The 20697-nt window shown below is 37.1% G+C and overlaps 1 protein-coding gene across 1 annotated transcript in view; it reads right to left on the bottom strand.

Moving 5' to 3' along the window:
• The window catches only part of LOC150101006 (venom factor-like), a 697967-nt gene that overhangs the window by 483401 nt on the left and 193869 nt on the right, over nucleotides 1-20697 (bottom strand). The window lies entirely within an intron of this gene.

Here is a 20697-nt window from a genome sequence, read left to right as displayed (position 1 = left end):
CAGGGCAGGAAAATATAATGTTATTTACTGCAATAATTGATGATGGTGTTTGCATTTTGATAAAATTTCATTTATTTTTGTTAGCTTGCCTAAATGCATTATGACTGTGAAGACCAATGGATTATTAGTGATGTTTTTCATCAAATTTGTAGCTTTCACTGAATGAAGATAAAATCCAATAAGAATAAGCTCATCATGTCACTCCAAACAAATATCAAATGCAAGTAATGAATTAAATTCCTTGAAAATAGCTTTTTACCATGAGTTCAGTATGTATGCATTGTGTGCGGGGGAGGGGATGTGAAAAATGTATTTGTGAAGAGACTGAACAAAATAAGCGAGAAGGTATGGGTCTGGCTAAAGTGCAAATTCTGTTGGTTGTGGGGTATCAGTAAATGAGGAGTGAATTTTAGACTAAGAGTGGATAGTGAGGGGCATAATGCTGTTGGAACAAAAGCAAACATGAAAGAAAGTGCAGTTACCATAATGCAGGATTTCAAGAATGCGTTAATAGGATGAGAAATGAGATAAAGTACATGCAGTGAGATATTTGGTAGATTGGAATGAAAGAGAGCAAAATGACAGAATGAAGGGGAATTAGAGAAAAATAGATAATGGATGACTTGAGAGTGGTGATGTATAGACATTCCATTAAAAGGTGTAGTGTATGATAGAATCAATGAGATCTGTTTTCCAGCAGGGAGAATGTACAGGATAAGACTGATGCTTTGGATATGAGAAGTAGTGGTGAAAACAAATGATTTGCTTAGACAGAAGGAGAACATCATGATGAATATTAGGAGAGCATTGACAATTACTGGCAAGAGTAAAAGACAATGGTGTAGGAAATATCGCCAGTGGGTTACTCAAGTTTGACAATGACAAGTTGAGAGAGAGTGAGCAAGAATCATGAAAGGACTGTTGGCAGTGCTGTGTGAGGAAAAAAAGGATACAGTTCATTGATCTGGGATACATTTGAGGGAAGATTGGAATTCCGTAAAAGTGATGGAATGCATTTAAATGGATTTGGCATGAGTCAAATGGTGAGACTATTACTAGAAGGCAGTTTGATGAGTGATGTGAACAAGAGATTAGAGGAAGTAAGAGGTGATGTGAAAGATCAGGAGAGTTGAGTTAGTGAAGCTGCAGTGCTTGTGAAGGGAGAAAGAATAGTACTGTGAGAGATGAGAGGAGGAGGAGATGAGGATTTCAAGATGAACTGGATAAGAAGGGAAGTCAGGAGAGTAGACAGAAATGTCAAGATGAGTGGATGCTGGAACAATAATCAATGTGTGTATGGAGATGGATGGTTTAGGAATGGGACATCCTGGGATCTAAGGGGAGTCGAATCTGAAGAGATATGCAAGATAAGTAGTGATAAAGGTGACTGAGCATAGTAAGGACTGGGGAATTTTATTTTAAGGAGGGAGATGAGTGCAGAAGAAATGTCTGTACAAGGCAGGGAGATTCAAGAGGAAAACTGTGACAGCGGTTTGCAGTATGGTATGAGGTAAAGGTTGACAAAATGAGATATTTCGATCGATATTGTAATCATTATTATTATTATTCAGGCCTCCATGGAGTCAAAAGACTCATCGTAGGAGGTCCTTCCTAAGAAACACAAAGTCTATCAAGACTTATCGAGGGGAGGCCCCCCCCAAGAATCACAAAGTCTATCATACCACTCCTTGAACTCATTGACTGTTCTCGATCTCACCACTCCATCAGGCAATGCATTCCATGGTTCAACCACCCCTCCATGTAAAGAAACACCACTCCTCACCCTCTTGCTCACAGTTTCCTTTCGTAACTTCCAGGGATGGCCTCTTGTCATCACTCCTTCCTGCTGTTCAACCAAGCGAAAGAACCCCTCAGTGTCAACCCTATACCCACCTCTCAACAGTTTAAAAGTCTCAATCATATCACCTCTCTTTCTTCTATCCACCAAACTCTGCAGTCCACATTCCCTCAGCCGATCCTCATAACTATCATTGTACAGTCCTGAAACCATCTTTGTTATCCGCCTTTGTACCCTTTCCACGGTTAATTTATCCCCTTCAAATCCTGGGGATCAAATCTGAGAACAATAGTCCAAGTGTGGTCTGATCAGGGTCTTATACAACAGAATGATAACTGTTTTATCTCTGCAGGTCAGTGTCCTTCTCATTATTGCAGCAATCCTCTGTGTTACCTTCACCACCTTTGCAATATGTCCCCTAATTTTCAGGTTTCTATCAATCATCAATCCCAGATCTCTTGTCTGCCCTACTTCCTCCAGTATAACTCCTCAAGACCGTACATTTTGCTGCATTAAACTGACCCTCCCATTCATTTGCCCATCTATCTAGCTTATTCAAATCCTCTTGCAGGGCTGCCGCATCTGCGCTATTACTAATAATCCTTCCTTCAATGCATCATCTGCAAACAACTGAACATCCCCCTGCAATCCACTGACAATGTCATTGATATAAAGGTTAAACAATATAGGTCCCAGCACTGAGCCCTGTGGGACCCCACTTGTAACCCTCTGCTTCCTTGAAATTGCCCCATCATACACAACTCTCTGATACCTATCAGACAGCCAATCCTGAATCCAGTTGACCAATCTGATCCAGACCCATGTGCTGCAACTTAAGTATCAACTTATCATGTGGCAGCCTGTCAAATGTCTTCACTAAGTCTAAGAAAATGACAGTATATGCCTTTCCCTCATCTAATGCTCTTGTAACTTTATCATAAAAGGCTAGCATATTGCTAAAACAAGAGCGCCCCTTCACAAATCCATGTTGACTCTCACAGATAACATTACCCTCATCTGCCCAATGCTGTATAAGGTCCTTCACTACTTTCTCCAAGATCTTACTAACTACTGATGACACACAAACTGGACTATAATTAGACACTTCCAGTCTGCTACCGCCCTTATGCATGGCACTATCTTACCTTCCTTTCATTCCATGGGCACCTTTCCAGGAGTCAGACTTTCATTGAAAAGCCAGGTCAAAGGCACTGTCAGTTCCCTAGCACATTCTCTCAAAACTTAATTCTCTCGAGTTTTGAGAGAATACCATCCAGTCCCACAGCTTTACTGACATCCAGAGTACTCAGTATTTGAAACACACTCTCCTCCTGTACCTCTAAACCTTGAACCTGCTCTATCCCTCTAGCATTAAAACTGACTCCTCCAGGATGAAATACTCCAATAAAGTGGTCATTGAACAATTCTACTATGTCCTCTGCATCAGTCACTCTATTCCCATTTTTATCCCACAATATCATTCTTTCACAGTCATTTCTCCTCCTACTGGCCACATATCTAAAAAATTCCCTAGGATTTTCTTTGAATTTTAGGGCTAATCTCCTCTCATATTCCAGCTTTGTCTTCCTTACCATACTAGTCACTCTTCTGGCTTATGTCTTATACTCTTCATGCATCTTCTCTTCTCCTGTCTCCTTATATCTCTTCCACAGCCTCTTTTTCACATGCAATTCCTGTTTAATATTGTTTGTCATCCACTTTACTCCAAATTGTATCCTCTTGTTCACTCGTGGTATACAACTTACCATTGCTGCTAACAAATATTCTTTCATAATTTCCCATGCACTAATGATATCCCGGCCTTCCAATTCCTCCCTCCATGAAACTTCCCCAAGTTGACGTCTTAGACTATTATAATCACCTGCCTTATAATTCCACATACATTCCTGTCTCTTTGAGACTCCTGCATGTCTATTCATTTTCCAAGTCAAAACCATATGGTCACCCTCTCCAACTGGCGGGAGAGATGTCATCCCAGTTATTATAAACTCTTCTGATGCTATAACCAAATCCAAAACTTTTGAACCTCTTGTTCCCTCTATTACATGTTGCCTAAGACATTTGTCCCTAAGGAATTCTAGAAATTCCATTCCCTTATTGCTACATGCATATTCCTCTAATAATATTAAAAATTATAGTAATATGCCAAGGAATGCAGAAGATTGTGATGAAGAAATATATAGGCAACTTGGGTTAGTGAATAAGAGAAGGGTGATCATTATGGGCAATTTTAATTATAGACTGGAATGAAAAGATAGGATCTGGGAATAAGAAAATTAAATTTCTTGAGTTCTTGAAAGACAACTATCTTAGACAGCATGTACACATGAGGATTGAAATTCGTACATTTGATCATATGTTTTTCATAATCAATGGTCTTGTAGTTCCATGTGTGGCTGGCAACCACTTCATGATCATACTCCATCTAAAGGGAGATGCAACACCCAGACCAGTGATTATGAAAACCTTAGGAGACAGCTTAACACTATACCACAGAATGAGGATTTTAGTAGAAAGAAGATAAACGCTACTTAAGCTGACCAACTATGCAAGAAACTCACAAAGGGGAGGGTGCCGTCAGACCTTACATCCATGGCATGAAACTCATCAAAGAGATACCCCATGATAAATATGCTAGTGCAATATTCACAAAAGAAAACTTAATTCCATTGAGATTATTACAATCACACTTAAAAATATCTCAATCATCTCAGTTTATAAACCACCAGAAGAAGCTTTCTCCTTCCCCAATATTCTCCTCAGTAATAATGCATACATGGCTAATGTTGTATTAAATGACTTTAACAGCCATAGATCTCCATCTTCATTGGACAAAGTCCAATGAAGATGAAGAACTTGTTGAAAAATAATCTAAAAACCTTTCTCTAAACCAGATACATAATCCAAAACTCCCTGCATCTTTTAACAGTGGCAGATGAAAGTGAAGCTATAATCCTCCTGACCTCATATTTGTTAGCTCAAAAATATACAACATTTGTGTTAAAAAGGTTTTAAATCCCATTCTACATACTCAACATGGACCTACAATGCTTCAATGCAACCCAGCCATTATGCCTAACAAAGTCCCTTACAGATGACGATTTAATTTCAAAAAAAGCTAATTGGAACGGTTTCATGGAAGATCTTGACTGCTCCATAGAACCGGTCCCTCCAAACCCTTGAGAGTATTCCCAATTCATAAAAATACTGACGAAAATCTCCACCAAACACATCCCCTGAGGATGCTGCAAAAAAAAAAAAATACATTCCAGGCCTTTCCAGTGACATGCAAGACCAGTATGCTGATTACTTACAACTTTACAACACCAACCCCTTCTCTGAGGAGACTATCCATGCAGGAGAAAAATGATGCTCCAAGATGGCAGAAAAAAGGCATTCCTTATGTAAAAAAGAAATAGCAGCCCTTGATATGACCGATAGTAGCAGAAAGGCATGGAACTTTATCAACAGAATTAAGAAGGATTTCACTAGGCCATATGAGCATCCACAGGTAACAGATAATCAAATTGCTCACCAGCTGCTGCTGATTGGAAAATTCCCTAAAAAGCACCCAAAAAATAAGATACCTAGAATCCCCAAGCGAGGAACAAAATATGATTAACTCAGATTTCACCATCACTAAACTCAATGCTGCCATAAACCTATTAAAACCTAGAAATGCAGACTGTGATGATATCTGTAATGAACAAATTAAACATTTTGGATCCAGCATTAAAGAGTGGTTATTAAATCTATACAATACTTGCCTCGGAACCCTAAGGATACCAACTATCTGGAGGCATGCTCTAAAGTGGTGGCCTTTCTGAAACCAGGGAAAACTCCAACCAAAGCAAAAAATTACAGACCTATATCGCAACTCAGTAACATCTTTAAACTCTACAAACGATTAATTTTGAATAGGCTACAACCCCTAAATGAACCATCTTATTGCTTAGCAGGCTGGTTTAAGACCAGGCAAATCCTGTATATCACAAATTCTCTACCTCACTCAAATACAGAAAATGGTTATGAGCAAAAACTAGCCACAGGAGCAGTCTTAAGAGACCTAACTGCAACATATGATACCATAAACCATCTCATACTTGGAAATAAAATATACAGAATAACTAGAGACTATTGCCTTGTCCTACTGATCCAATCTCTTTTGGAAAACAGATGCTGTTTTTTGTGGACCTGGGGGGGGGGGGGGTAGGAAGAGGGGAAAGGTGTCAATCACAGGGAATTTTGTAGATTATTTATCTCTAAAAGTAGATAGAGAGTAGGCATCTCTCCAAAAAAATGACCTCCCCCAGGGTAAGTGTGTTATCACCTTTACTTTTCAATATCTACGTCAATGATCTCCCCATCTTTCCAGAAACTAGAAATTTTATCTATGCTGATGACCTTGCCATAGCTACTCAATCAAAAATTTTCAAGTTCATTGAAACTAATCCTAAACTGTGTCAAATTTTAGCACCGTTTCTCTTCGCAAAAGGCTCTTTGTATTTATAACCGTGCCAGCAGCTTTGCTCAGGGAACAAATCGCTATGACTCGCCTTTTCCTGAATGATGCTAATTTAGCTATCCAGGCACTCGAAGATAACCTTTTAAGCACCTTAAGCCACGAAATTTGGTCTATTTTATACGACATCTCGTGCACTGCTGTGGAGAAAGAATTTAAAAAAGTACGAGATCAACACATCAAAAAATTTGAAAATTTAAAACAGAACTCGAAACCACATCTTCCTACCAAAACGGTAATCAACCTTTCGTCAGTTAGTGTGAAACCTGAAGCACTCGATGCTCTCTCACGTGGCCACAACTTCGCCACTGCACCCAGGAGAATACCTGCTGAAGATATTATGATACGAATTGAACGCGGGATATGACACCTTCCAAGCCACATCGCCAACGATATTAGACTGGATGTGGCTTGTGTTCTGACCAAAGCTAAACCACCAAAAGCCAACATGCCCAGTAAGGAAATTAAATCTCTACTAATATTAAAGAAAAACAAGGAAATAATAATCACCAAAGCGGATAAAGGGAACGCCACAGTATTGCTTCAGCAAAAGGATTACACAGGTAAGCTGAATGCTCTATTGTTGGATCGGGCTACTTACCTCCCTATTGAATACAATCCCACCAACTCACAAATTAGAAAACTCCTCAGGCTCCTTAAGAAGGTCACTTCTTGGCCTGTGGAAATGACTAACAAATAAAAACCATTTAACTCCATCCTCCTCGTATTTATGGACTCCCAAAAATACATAAAGAAAATGTGCCATTACGTCCCATAGTGGATGGCATTGATTCCCCACATACAAACTAACTAAATATTTGGCCAAAGCTCTCACACACTATACCGGCAACACATACACCTTTACACATAAAAAACTCAGCCCACTTCAAAGCCGGCATAGAAAACCTTACACTCAAACACACTGACATAATGGTCAGTTTTGATGTCTCCTCCTTATTCACAAATGTCCCACTCAAAGAATCCTTAGAGCTAATCCAAGCTAAATTTCCTCCCAATATCACAGCCCTATTTCAGTTCACAATGAACTCAGGCTATTTCGTTTGGCAGGGAAAATTCTACAAACAAATAGAGGGGACAGCCATGGGTTCACCACTCTCCCTACCCTTGGCCAATTTCTTTATGGAGAGACCTTTGAAGAAAAAGCCTTAGCCTCTGCCCCACAAAAACCAACCACATGGCTTTGCTACATTGATGATGTGTTCGCTATTTGGCCACACGGCTCCGATGCACTCCTCTCCTTCCTAACACACTTAAACAACCAACACCCCATAATCAAATTCACCCTGGAAGAAGAAAAAAACAATTGCCTTCCTTTCTTAGACACACTTATCACCCACTAGCCTGATGGAACCTTGGTTTTCTCAGTCTATAGAAAACCTACCCATACAGGCAGATACATTCACCAACAATCCACCCCCTCCCCTCACAACAATATGGAGTCATTAAGACACTACACAACAGGGCTAAACTTATCTGTTCAAATGACAATGCCCTAACCACAGAACTAAACTATATTCTCAACACTTTCTCAGCCAATGGCTGCCTCCCCCAAAAAAATCCGAAAAATATTGAAACCAATAAACCACAATCCCCCTCCCCCCCCAACAATGATTACTCAAAATTCATCACCATACACTATATTTGAGGCACCTCGGAAAAAATTACAAAAATCCTAAAAACCCATGACTAAACTTCCTGTTACAGACCATATAAAAAATTGACAACCCTTATCCGCTCTACTAAAGACCAACCTCCTCCCCCCTGGACCTACCTGGTGTATACCAGGTCCCTTGCAGCTGTAAGCTGTCCTACTTTGGCCAAACAGGCAGGACAGCTAATATCAGAATTTCAGAACACAAGGACTACATCCGGTTTCACCAATACAGCCACTCTGGTCTTGCAGACCATGCGCTGGATACCTGCCATAGAATATGGTGGAAGAAAGCCACGATAATACACCATAGTAAATTCAAATACGAAAGGCTTTTCATGGAATCAGCTTCAGCCCTAAGAAACAATCCAAACCTCAACAAATTTGGCTGCATGAGACTGCCTGAAATTTGGGAAACCTACATCAGAAGACCTTCAGCCCAATCGCCCAAGAATACCAACATTGCCTGCTGGGGGGGGGGGGGGAAACCATCAGGACTTTTAGGAGAAAGAACAGCTTCCTGCTTTGTCCTCATTTACTGTTTGTTGTGCTTGTGTGCACGTGTCTTGTTTTTAAGTTCCTGTGAAAATGGCAACGTGACATTGCCGAAATATTGGAAGTGTATTAAAATTTATTTTAATGTATATCCTAGTATACGTTGTAATTTCCTTAAGCTATTTAGTAAAAATGCATAACCAATGTCTAAGCCTTTCCACGAGAAGTAGTTAAAAAAAACTACTCTATCATTGCCTTAAATAGTCTAACCACATATTATAGCAGTAATCAATTAAAAACAAACCCCTTGAAAACCCAAACTGGCTTTTTACACCTTAACAACGAGGAAGTTACAGATTTCTTGGGAAGGCTCTAATATAGAATATTCCTGGAACCCAATCTACCTCGGTGTGACTCTCGAATGCACACTTTCACATAAAACACACATAGAAAAAAACAAAGGCAAAAGTGAATGCAAGAAACAATATACTAAGAAAGTTTACCTCCTCCAAATGGGGTGCAGACCCTGGCACACTGAGATCTTCTACCTTGGTCCTTTGCTATTCTTCTGCTGAATATGCCTGCCTGGTATGGTCCAGATCCTGCCATTCTGAAAAACTTGACCCAGCATTGAATCAAAGCTGCCACTTAATTACAGGATGCCTGAAACCAATACCATTAAGAGACCTGTATACTCTGGCTAGTATTGCAGCCCCCTTCAATTCGAAGATCTGCATGCTCCACTGATGAAAGAAGCAGACAAATGAATGCCACCCACTGTTCGGCCAGACTGCAGTGCCCCAAAGACTAAGATCCCGACATAGCTTCCTGACAACTATTGAACCACCCTAAAAACCTCCCAGAGACAAGACTTCAACAATGGCTTGAATTATATCCTGAAAATAATACTGGTAGTCCAACAGCCAAACATCTTCCATGTGGTGCCCACTTGGACTGGAATACTTGGAAAAGATTAAACAGACTCCAGAAGAAAGGATGCTGCAAACAAAACCTCATCAAATGGGGCTACTTCACTGGCCCAGACAATTGTGAGTGTGGGACAACCCAGTCCATGGAACACCTTCTTTCTTGTCCCTTTCTTCCATCGCCTTGTGCAAAAGAGGACCTGATATCCTGCACAGAAAGAGCAGTTGATTGTGCAGGATACTGGAGGAACATCTGACCATATATAAGTTATGTATAGTTTCCTTTTTTTCATATTTAATTATTATTCCCTGTATAATTCACCTACCAAATCTAAGCTGATCTCATTGTAATGTATCCTAATTTGTTGTAAATCATGTTGTACCACTTACTTACTATTGTACCACTTGTGTTTCGATATGAAATAAATAATGTGTGAATATATTCCAAAGAGCAAAAGCTGAATAAGGTGGGTGTCAAATGGACAAATGACACTTACCTTATTCAGAGAAGTGAATTGTGCCATGAAAAAAGAAGAATTAGAATAGGAGTGATAATCAGTTCCATAAAAAGTACAAAGAAAAGCTAGGAAGGTAATTCATCATTTAGTAAGGACAGCAGAAAAAGTAAGAATACATTACATATACACACAAGGATAATCAAATGATTAAGGTAATAAACTTCAACTGACAAATATTTCAATCTAAAATATTTCATTGTCAAGAACACTAGTGAGTACAAGGTAGAACATTAACAATGGATTATTTAAAAAACAGCATAAGTCACATGATGGTATAAAAGGAACAATGCAATGTAGGCGATGGGATTTAGTAACTGATTTAAAAAAAAAAAAAGTTATTGATGTCTGATGAGAATGAGACTTCCCCAGATTTTTTTTGTAAAGAGATGCAGTCATTTCAATTTAGATTAGGAAGATGAAGAAGGGCTTTGGTGCTCCTCTTAAATAAACATTCGAACTTGATTCAGCATTGATGGAGTGTGTTTAAGACCAGAAGATTCTGTAGTCAATATTAATTCCATCCTAAGCTAGGGCAGACTTCAGATTTCTTATTAATGATGCAAGATTGGTGTGCTTTTCTTTTTTCCAGAGAACATTCATTTTTCATGAAACAGAAAAGATGTCAATTACAGGGAACTTTGTAGATTATTTATCTTTAGAAGAAGGAAATAGGTTGTATTTCTAAAAGAAGGAAACCACCAGGTTATATTTCTTGAGTATTCTATGTTTGAAATCGATTTAGAAATGGATGGAATTGAGATTCTCCATACTGTTTCAGTATTGATGGAGACTGGGCTTGTAAAAATCAAAAATGTTGTATAGTCCATTTTGAGATGCCATTTAAGTTGCATAATATGTTGGATGTTGAGAAGTTCTTGCTTTAACTGTTGTGGTTTAGAGCATATATGAGCACAATGCAGTAGAGTTTTTATGATTTCATTTTTTTGGGAAGGAAGGTAAGCAGATTACTGCTGTATGTAGCAACCAGTGAAGGCAGGTTTACAATAGATGTAGTTAGTTCACCTGAAGAAGAAGAGTGGGAGAGCAAGTTATTTAGAAATGCCAGTTTACTGTCCGTTTCTATTTCTACAGTGAAATTTATCCAGGGATGTGAAATATTTATTTTTTCTAGAAAGGTTGGTAAGGTATCTTCCTCACAAAAATGTAATAATGAAGACATTGCCAAAGTAGTGTACCAAAAAAAGGAAGGCTACAGATGAATGGAAGAAAAAAGGATTTCTTCTAAGTGTTCCAGATAAAAGCTTTTTGCAAGAACTGAAAAGACCAACTTCCTAGGTCCCTCCTATTGATTTGTAAAATGGTTTTGGCATATGAAATAACCAGAATGGATAACAAAGTCTAATAAGAGGGAAAGTTTGCCAAATCAATTGAAAATAATCTTCAAGTGGTTGTTTTAAGGATACTTGCGACATAAGACTGAATGATATAATCACGTAATCACAAGAAAGATATTTATTTAACCAAATATTTCGGTCTGGAAATAGCAGACCATCGTCGGTGGTATTACAAGAACAGTTTAAAAAATATACAAGCTAGAATACTAACAATAGATCGTTGAAATTAGAACATGCCGCGTGATGTTATATCACTAAGTATGAAACGAAATATTTTGAAGTAGAAACATGATTGAATTTGCTATTAAAAAAAAATAAAAATAAAAAAAAATAAAAATTAATGAGTAATCTTGATTAGGCTTTCCCAGATTTTTGATATAGATATGCAGTCATTACGATTCAGGTTGGGATGATGGAGCAAGGCCTCCACGCTTTCCTTGAACAAACGTTCGAACCTATAACGGGATCTATGTAAGAGGCGCGTTTTGGACCAAAGGATGCTGTGGTCAGTTTCAATCCCGTGTTGAGCCAAACCAGACTTTTCAGGTTTATTGTGAAGAATGGATGATTGATGTTCTTGGATTCTTTTTTCAAGAGAACGTCCAGTCTGTCCAAAGTAAGAGAGATCACAGTTGCAAGGAATTTGATAAACTCCAGGAAGAGATAAAGTTGAGCGTTTGTCTTTAGGAGAAGGAAATTGAGAAGACAATTTGTTAATAGGAGAATACGTAGCTGTTAAATCATATTTCTTCAAAATTCTTGCGATAGGTTCTGAAATACCGGAGATATAAGGAATAGGTACTCGACGTATTGAATCTTTGTTGTTTTGTGGAGGATTATAAGAAGTAAGAAGACGTTGAATACTTTTTTCAGAAAAGCCATTGAGTTTCATGTGTTGCTGGATAGTAGAAAGTTCTTTCTGTAGATAATCAAAAGTAGAACAATTAGTTTTGGCTCTTTTGATGAGACATTTTATAATTCCTGTTTTATGACATGGATGATGGACTGATTCTTTCAGAATATAACGACCTGTGAATGTTGGTTTCCTGTATACTGTAGTTGTAAGAATATTTGAAGATGATCGGATGAGGAGAACGTCTAAAAAAGATAACTGGTTGTTTTCTTCTAATTCCATAGTAAACTTTATGCGATGATGTAAGGAATTAATACTGTTTAAAAAGGAAGATAAAGTGTTTTTACTGTGAGGCCAAATAGCAAATATGTCATCTATATATCTTACCCAAAAAGATGGTAGAGGGAAACTAGATGTGAAGAGGACTTTTTCTAAATGTTCCAAATAAAAGTTGGCTAAAGCTGGAGAAAGAGGACTTCCCATGGCTGTTCCTTCTACTTGGCTATAAAATTTGTTTTGACATATGAAATAACCAGAATGTATAACGAAATCGAATAGTTTTATAATATCTTGAGGAAAGATGTCAGCAAGTAGTTTTAAAGTTTCCTTAAGAGGTACATTGGTGTATAAAGATTCTATATCAAAACTAACCATAAGATCTGTAGGTTGTAAAGAGACATCTTTTAATTTTTCTAAGAAATCTGAGGAGTTTTTTAAAAAAGAACTCGAGTTGCCAATGTAAGATTTCAGTAATTTAGCTAGATATTTGGCTATACGGTAAGTAGGAGAATCAATGCAATCTACTATTGGACGAAGAGGATAGTCAATCTTATGGATTTTTGGAAGGCCATAAAATCTAGGAGGTCTTGCAAAATGAGTTTTAAGTCTTTCAATTGTGTCTTTATCCAAACTGATGACTTCATCAAGGAGAGAAATTAATTTCTTTAGTTGTCTGTTGGTTGGATTATAATCAATTTCTTTAAACATAATACTTTAATACTTTTTAAACAGTATTAATTCCTTACATCATCGCATAAAGTTTACTATGGAATTAGAAGAAAACAACCAGTTATCTTTTTTAGACGTTCTCCTCATCCGATCATCTTCAAATATTCTTACAACTACAGTATACAGGAAACCAACATTCACAGGTCGTTATATTCTGAAAGAATCAGCCCATCATCCATGTCATAAAACAGGAATTATAAAATGTCTCATCAAAAGAGCCAAAACTAATTGTTCTACTTTTGATTATCTACAGAAAGAACTTTCTACTATCCAGCAACACATGAAACTCAATGGCTTTTCTGAAAAAAGTATTCAACGTCTTCTTACTTCTTATAATCCTCCACAAAACAACAAAGATTCAATACGTCGAGTACCTATTCCTTATATCTCCGGTATTTCAGAACCTATCGCAAGAATTTTGAAGAAATATGATTTAACAGCTACGTATTCTCCTATTAACAAATTGTCTTCTCAATTTCCTTCTCCTAAAGACAAACGCTCAACTTTATCTCTTCCTGGAGTTTATCAAATTCCTTGCAACTGTGATCTCTCTTACTTTGGACAGACTGGACGTTCTCTTGAAAAAAGAATCCAAGAACATCAATCATCCATTCTTCACAATAAACCTGAAAAGTCTGGTTTGGCTCAACACGGGATTGAAACTGACCACAGCATCCTTTGGTCCAAAACGCGCCTCTTACATAGATCCCGTTATAGGTTCGAACGTTTGTTCAAGGAAAGCGTGGAGGCCTTGCTCCATCATCCCAACCTGAATCGTTATGACTGCATATCTATATCAAAAATCTGGGAAAGCCTAATCAAGATTACTCATTAATTTTTTTTTTTTTTTTTAATAGCAAATTCAATCATGTTTCTACTTCAAAATATTTCGTTTCATACTTAGTGATATAACATCACGCGGCATGTTCTAATTTCAACGATCTATTGTTAGTATTCTAGCTTGTATATTTTTTAAACTGTTCTTGTAATACCCCTGACGATGGTCTGCTATTTCCAGACCGAAATATTTGGTTAAATAAATATCTTTCTTGTGATTACGTGATTATATCATTCAATCTTCAAGTGGGATGTTGGTCAATAAGGATTCAATGTGAAAACTGACCATTAAGATTAAGTCAGTAGATTGATGAGACAAATTCTTCATTTTCACTAGAGAATCTAAAGTTCTTTTATGAAAGACAGTAGCTAATCTGGGAATTTAATAGCTGGGATAAAAATTTAACAATATGGTAAGCAGGAGAATCGATCTATGAATGGGAAAAGAAGCAAGTCTTGTTTATGAATCTCAGGTAGACCATAAAAGTGGAGATGGGGGGTGCAAGCAAAATAGGTCTTTAATTTGTCTATTGTATGTCCATCAAGATTGATGAAACTTCAATCAAGCAGTGAGTTTAATTTTTTGAGTTTGCTATTTGTGGGGTTGCAGTAAACCAACAACAGAACCATCATCATCATCAAATTCCTGACATGCACCCTCAAGGGGTGTACAGGATATGATAGTACTACATGAAAAATTTACATCATTATTAACTTCCTATCTACAATTTTCCTCCAAATCAGGCTATTACCTGTCAAGACTCCAATATTATCATTATTAGATCATATATTTCTATCGTCTAAGGCACATTGTACCGTATCAATCCACCTATATCTTGGTCTTCCTCTGGGTCGTTTTCCTGCCAACCTGGCAGAGAACACTTGTTTTGCTAAACTTTCCTCGCCCATTCTGTTTAAGTGACCATACCACCTGAGATTAGCTCTGCTAACGCATTCCTGTGACAATGTCAAGTTCTTTCCTAATATCCTCGTTTTTAATCTGATATTGCCATTGATGCCATCTGTTCACGCCTCTAATCTTTCTCAGGGCTCTCATATTTGCAATCTCTAGTCTTTTATTATTATTACGGGCGACTCCAGGGAGTCCTTAGACTCATTGACAAAAGTGTTTGTCATTAGACAAACACTTTGGTCAAGTGTTTTACTTCTGACCTAGCTCTCTCTCAGATCCATAAGTTAAAATTGGCTTGAATACTGTCTGTATACAGCTAATTTAGTGTTCTGGCTAATTTCTCTCTTATTACACATACATTTATTCATTTGACTTCCTACCATACCAGTTTTGTTGATTCTGTTGTCTATTTCCATATTTAATTTATCATTTTCACTAAAAATCATGCCTAAGTAGCTAAAATATTTTACTTGTTATATAGGTTCTCCATTCTGAATGCAGTTGATATTTTCAATGTTTCTGCCTATTTTCATTGTCATTGTCAGTGCTGATCTTCATACCATATCGATTACAATAATTATTCAATTTAGTAAGGGAATCTTGCTGACTTGTAGCAGATTTATTTAGAAGTATAATATCGTCCACATAAAGCAAAGACTGACATTAACATCTCCAATTTTGATATGAAGTTTAATACCACTTTCCTTCATAATGTGATTCATATAGATAATGTACATGAGTGTTCCTGTACTTCCTTCAATTCTAATTGCTGACTTACAATTCAAATACAGACTAAGTATTGCTTGATATAATGCCCCATTGACACCATATAACCATAGTGTTTCGAATAGCTTCTCTCTTGATACCCTGTCATATGCCTTTTTCAGATCTACAAAACTTAAATACAGACCTCTGTTATATTTCCATGATTTCTCAACTATCTGCTGCAAAGTGAAAAATCTGATCCTGACAGCCTCTATTTGGTATGAATCCAGCTTGTTCTTCACCAAGCTTTACTTCCACAATTCTTCTCAACCGTTTCTCAAGTATACTTGCATAGATCTTGCCAGGAACACTCAGTAGGGAAATACCTCTTGTAATTCTCACATTCAGTTTTATTTCCCTTTTTATATATGGGCACTATTAGAGCTCTACTCCAATCATCGGGAAATTCGTCCCTCTGTCCATGCTTTCTGAACTATGCAGTGCAGCCACTGTAGGACTTTTATACCACCATACTTCAGCATTTCTGGTCGCAGAAAGGCAGCAGGAAATAGATGATATTCTGGTCGAATATCATCTATTCCTGCTGCCTTTCCACATTTCAAGCCTTTGAATGGCTTTTTCTACTTAAAGTATGGATATGTATTCCTGACTGTATGCCTGTTGAGTGTTTTTTACCACTGTGCTGTCATCACTGCCTGTTTCATTTAGCAGTTTTTCAAAGTAATTACTCCATACTTCAAGGATATCTTTTTCTTCAGTTTTCATGTCACTTTTATCATCTCTAACTCCTTTTACAGCACTCTTTCCTCCATTCCTAAGCTTCTTCAACAACCTCCAGAATATTTTGCCACCTTCTTGATATTTATTTTCTATATTCTTGCCAAAGTCCTCCCATGACTTTTGTTTAGTTTAGTTTTACACAGTGTTTAGCATTCTTGCATTTGTCTCTGTATTCTCTAAGAGCACAAGCTGACTTATTTGACAGGAACTTTTGATATGCTTTCTTCTTTTCCTTCACTGCCTCTTTAACTTCCTGTGTCCACCATGGAGTTCTAATTTTTCTATCCTTGCAGACAACTTCACCACATGCCTCTCTAGCTGAGTCAATCAGGGCTTTCTTCAAGGATTGCCACTGAATCTCCAAGGTTTGATTCCTGTTCTCAAACTCTTTAATTTTTTCTTTAATAATCTTTGTGTATTTTAGTCTACAGTTCACATCTGAGAGCTGCTCAACTTTTATTCGCTTTAAAACTTTCTTACATGTTATTCTTTTCAATATGAAATTCAATTTTATCCTGCTGAAGACTAAATAGTGATCGCTTCCAATTTCAAATCCTCTGTACACTCTTGTGTCCTGCACCAGGGAGAAAACATCACTATCAATAATAACATAGTCAATGAGACTTTTCTTATTCCTAGCCTCTTCTCTCCATGTGAATTTGTGCACATTTTTATGTTGGAACATGGTGTTAGTAATAAGCAGTCCATGTCCTGAGCAGAAATACAACAGGTATTTGCCTGTTGGATTTCTGCTCTTTTTTCCAAATTTTCCCAAATATTTTGGGAAAATTTGGAGAAAAGAGCAAAGCTAATAACTCCAAATTTTCCCAAAATATTTTTGTATGTCACACAATCATTTCCTACTCTGCTATTCAGATCCCCAACAAGGACCAACTTTTCCTTTTTCATGTCAGTTGCTTTTTCTAAAGCATCAAAAAATTCCTCCACTTCTACCTCAGTAGAACCTTCTGTGGGACCATAGGCACAAATAAGTCTCATTGTCCAGTTCCCTATTCATATTTGCCTACATCACTCTACTTAAGACTGCCTGCCATTCAAGAAGATTAGCCTCGTATTTTGTGTTGAATACTATGGCTACCCCTTCTTTTCCTTGATTGTCATTGCCTGAATATAACATTTTGTATTTATTGCTCAGAAAGATCTCACCAGTTTTGGTCTTTTTTGTTTCAGTCACCCCTATTATGTCGATCTGGTACTTATCTAATTCCTCAGCTAGCTCCATTTCTTTGCCATTCAGGCTTCTTATGTTGATAGTACCGATCTTTAACTCTGGTGATGTTGAGTTGGGGTGTGCTTTCAGATTTTTTCCAGTAGTTGACTTTCCGCTGTTCGCCCTGGTTCCCTGGTGAAAACAACGAGGGCCTTGTTTACCGTGCGATGCCTCAGCCAGCATGAAATTTTGTCATGTTGCACCATCATTTTTTTATTTTGGTTTAACCAATAAGAATAACCAATAAGGTCAGCTAAATCCCAATTTTTAGCACAAATAGCATGCTGTCATGCATTTTTTTTTGACTTACGTATAGGCAAAAGGACTTCCTGCAAAGGTTCATAAAGAAATGTATCCTGTTTATGGCAAGAAGCATTTGTCACCCACAGCAGTTCACAAGTGGGTCCAGAAATTTTCACAGAGAACTTCACAATAATGACTGATCTCATTGCCCTTCTGTCAGGATTGCAATAGAAGACACTGTGAGATGGATGGAAAAGATGATCTGAGATAACAGGTAGATAATGATAGACAGCATGACAAGTTCAATATTGGTCTAGCCCAGAGCATAATGCATGATCACTTAAATTTGTGTGCACACGATGGACACCCACAATGCACACAAAGAGCCATCAGTACAAAATGAACTGAATGGTATGGCCTTGTAACACCTTTATCTGCATAGTAGAAGACAGGGCTGTTACAGAGAATGAATCACAGGTTTACCACTACCAACCCAAATCAAATCATGGTTCAGTGAAATGAAAACATCCCACTTCACCAACAAGTAAAAAGTTCAGGGTTATATTATTGGTGGGAAAGCTTGTGCTTATGGTCTTTTGGGATTCTCAGGGAGTACATTAGTACTCCCTGAGAATGAATACTAACCCATTTTCAGAAGCACAGTGAAAATTTGAATACAACAGTGTGAAATTTGATTGAAGCTTTGGAATGTAATTTGCCAAAAATGTCCAGGCCTAGTGACAAGAGCAAATTGCTCCTGCATGACAATGCTAGACCTCCTCCAGCTACATGAACCCAAGAGGGAATTCAAGAGCTACAGTGAGAACTAATCCAATATACATGTTATAGACCCCAACTTGACCAGAGCAACTTTCACCTGTTTGGCTCTGAAATTTGATGGCAAACATTTTATTGATGATCAGGAAGTCGAAATTGAGGTGTGGAGTTGGCTGAGATAAACAAAAGTAAACTATGCTGTTGGTTTTGAAGGACTAATAAAGTGATAAGACAAGTGTATAAATGTTGAAGGGGGATTATGTAGAGAAATAAATCTTTTTCCAAGGTTCGTATTTCATTTGTTTTATTTTTATAACCATTTGTAACTAACTTACTGACTTTCTCTAATGTGTCTGTGCATATATATATATATATTTAAAAAAAGATATTTAATGACTAACAAACCAAGAATAAGTTAGAAAACTTTAATGATACAACTAGTTTCGGCTTATTATGGCCTTCATCAGGTATCTTTGTAGGTAGAAGAAACAATAATAAAAGACTGAAGATATTAAGAAAACTGAGAATCACAGGTTAATTGTATTAGATAATTAAAAATAAAAAATGTTGTATTAAAATTCCATTTGTTCTATTTACGTGCCACTGTTTATTGTATGCGTGGTAGTAGACTCTCGAGAACGCCAGTATTGAACAACAGCAGTATGGCTCTCGGGGATGTTATAGCTCAAATTACTGTTCAAATGTTCAGGATTAAGGACAATCCCCCTGTGGATTCCACTATCTTTCTTTCAAATTCATCCTTGCAACAGAAAATGTTTACAGATCTATCCCAGGAAACTGAGTGACCTTGAAAATGATCATGAGGATTGTTAGGGAAGAGAACATGCATGGCTGGATAAGGCACTAGCATTTGATCTTTTATAGGAGATGTCTCTTTTATGCTCCTCCATGTGAAGTTCAACAGATTTATTAATTTGACCATAAAAAGGAACGTTACAATTTTTACCCACATTTACAATGAATTGCCCTGGTGTTGTACCATCTTTAGACTTGAACTTTGTTTCAGGCACAAACTTAATTGTTTGCATACTTGGGATTAGGAGTTAAAATAACCAAGTTTATAAAATAACTTGGTTATCCTAATATACAATATCCCCAAGTTAAAAACTTTATTACATCTATATCTCCTCCAGAGATTTTTATTAAAAATAAAAACACCTTGTTGCAAATTCTATAGGTAAAGTTGATAAGGCTCCGTATTACTATAACCTTGGTATTTAGGGTCTAGCTACTCACTGAGGAGACCTCAAAAAAGGTTGAAACCGGTCTGGATAGTGACCCCACCCATAATGCATTGCAGTATACATCTTCTAGTGAGATGTGCTTTACATTATGGGACAATACTAAGAATAATGATCAGAGCTTTACCCACATTTACAATGAATTGCCCTGGTGTTGTACCATCTTTAGACTTGAACTTTGTTTCAGGCGCAAACTTAATTGTTTGCATACTTGGGATTAGGAGTTAAAATAACTAAGTTTATAAAATAACTTGGTTATCCTAACATACAATATCCCCAAGTTAAAAACTTTATTATATATATATATATATATATATATATATATATATATACATAGGCAAGAATGGATGGAGAAAGGGTTATCTAGTTATGATAAGAAAACAGAGTTATGAGAGACTATTGGATGAGCAGAGCAAGGCATCTCCTGATTAGACTTTATCTAATTTTGGTCATTTCTCATTAGGGTCAATTAGAGTTCGTTGCTTTTCATCACATCAAACAAGAGACAAAAGAAAGAAAGAAGGAAATATGTGGAAAACATGAAAATGTGTGCAGGGATCATCATCTCACACTTTCTTTACTTAATTAGATTCTCTCACATGTCTTAGAAAAATTCAAGACATTCTTCAGAAAGCATTATGTGCTATTTACATATCCTTAATAAATTTTCGAAAACCTTTACACTATCAAAATAAAGAATTTTTGCATTTGTTTGTGCTGCTACTCGTTGGAAAATAAAATGTGAACCACACTGTTAAAG

Source organism: Typopeltis vanoorti, chromosome 12 (genome assembly GCF_054136105.1).
Source record: "Typopeltis vanoorti isolate ZY-2024b chromosome 12, IOZ_Tvanoo_1.0, whole genome shotgun sequence".
NCBI classification, from domain to species: Eukaryota; Metazoa; Arthropoda; class Arachnida; order Uropygi; family Thelyphonidae; genus Typopeltis; species Typopeltis vanoorti.
Note: the sequence above shows the minus strand (reverse complement) of the source record. Positions and strands in the feature narration are given on the sequence as shown.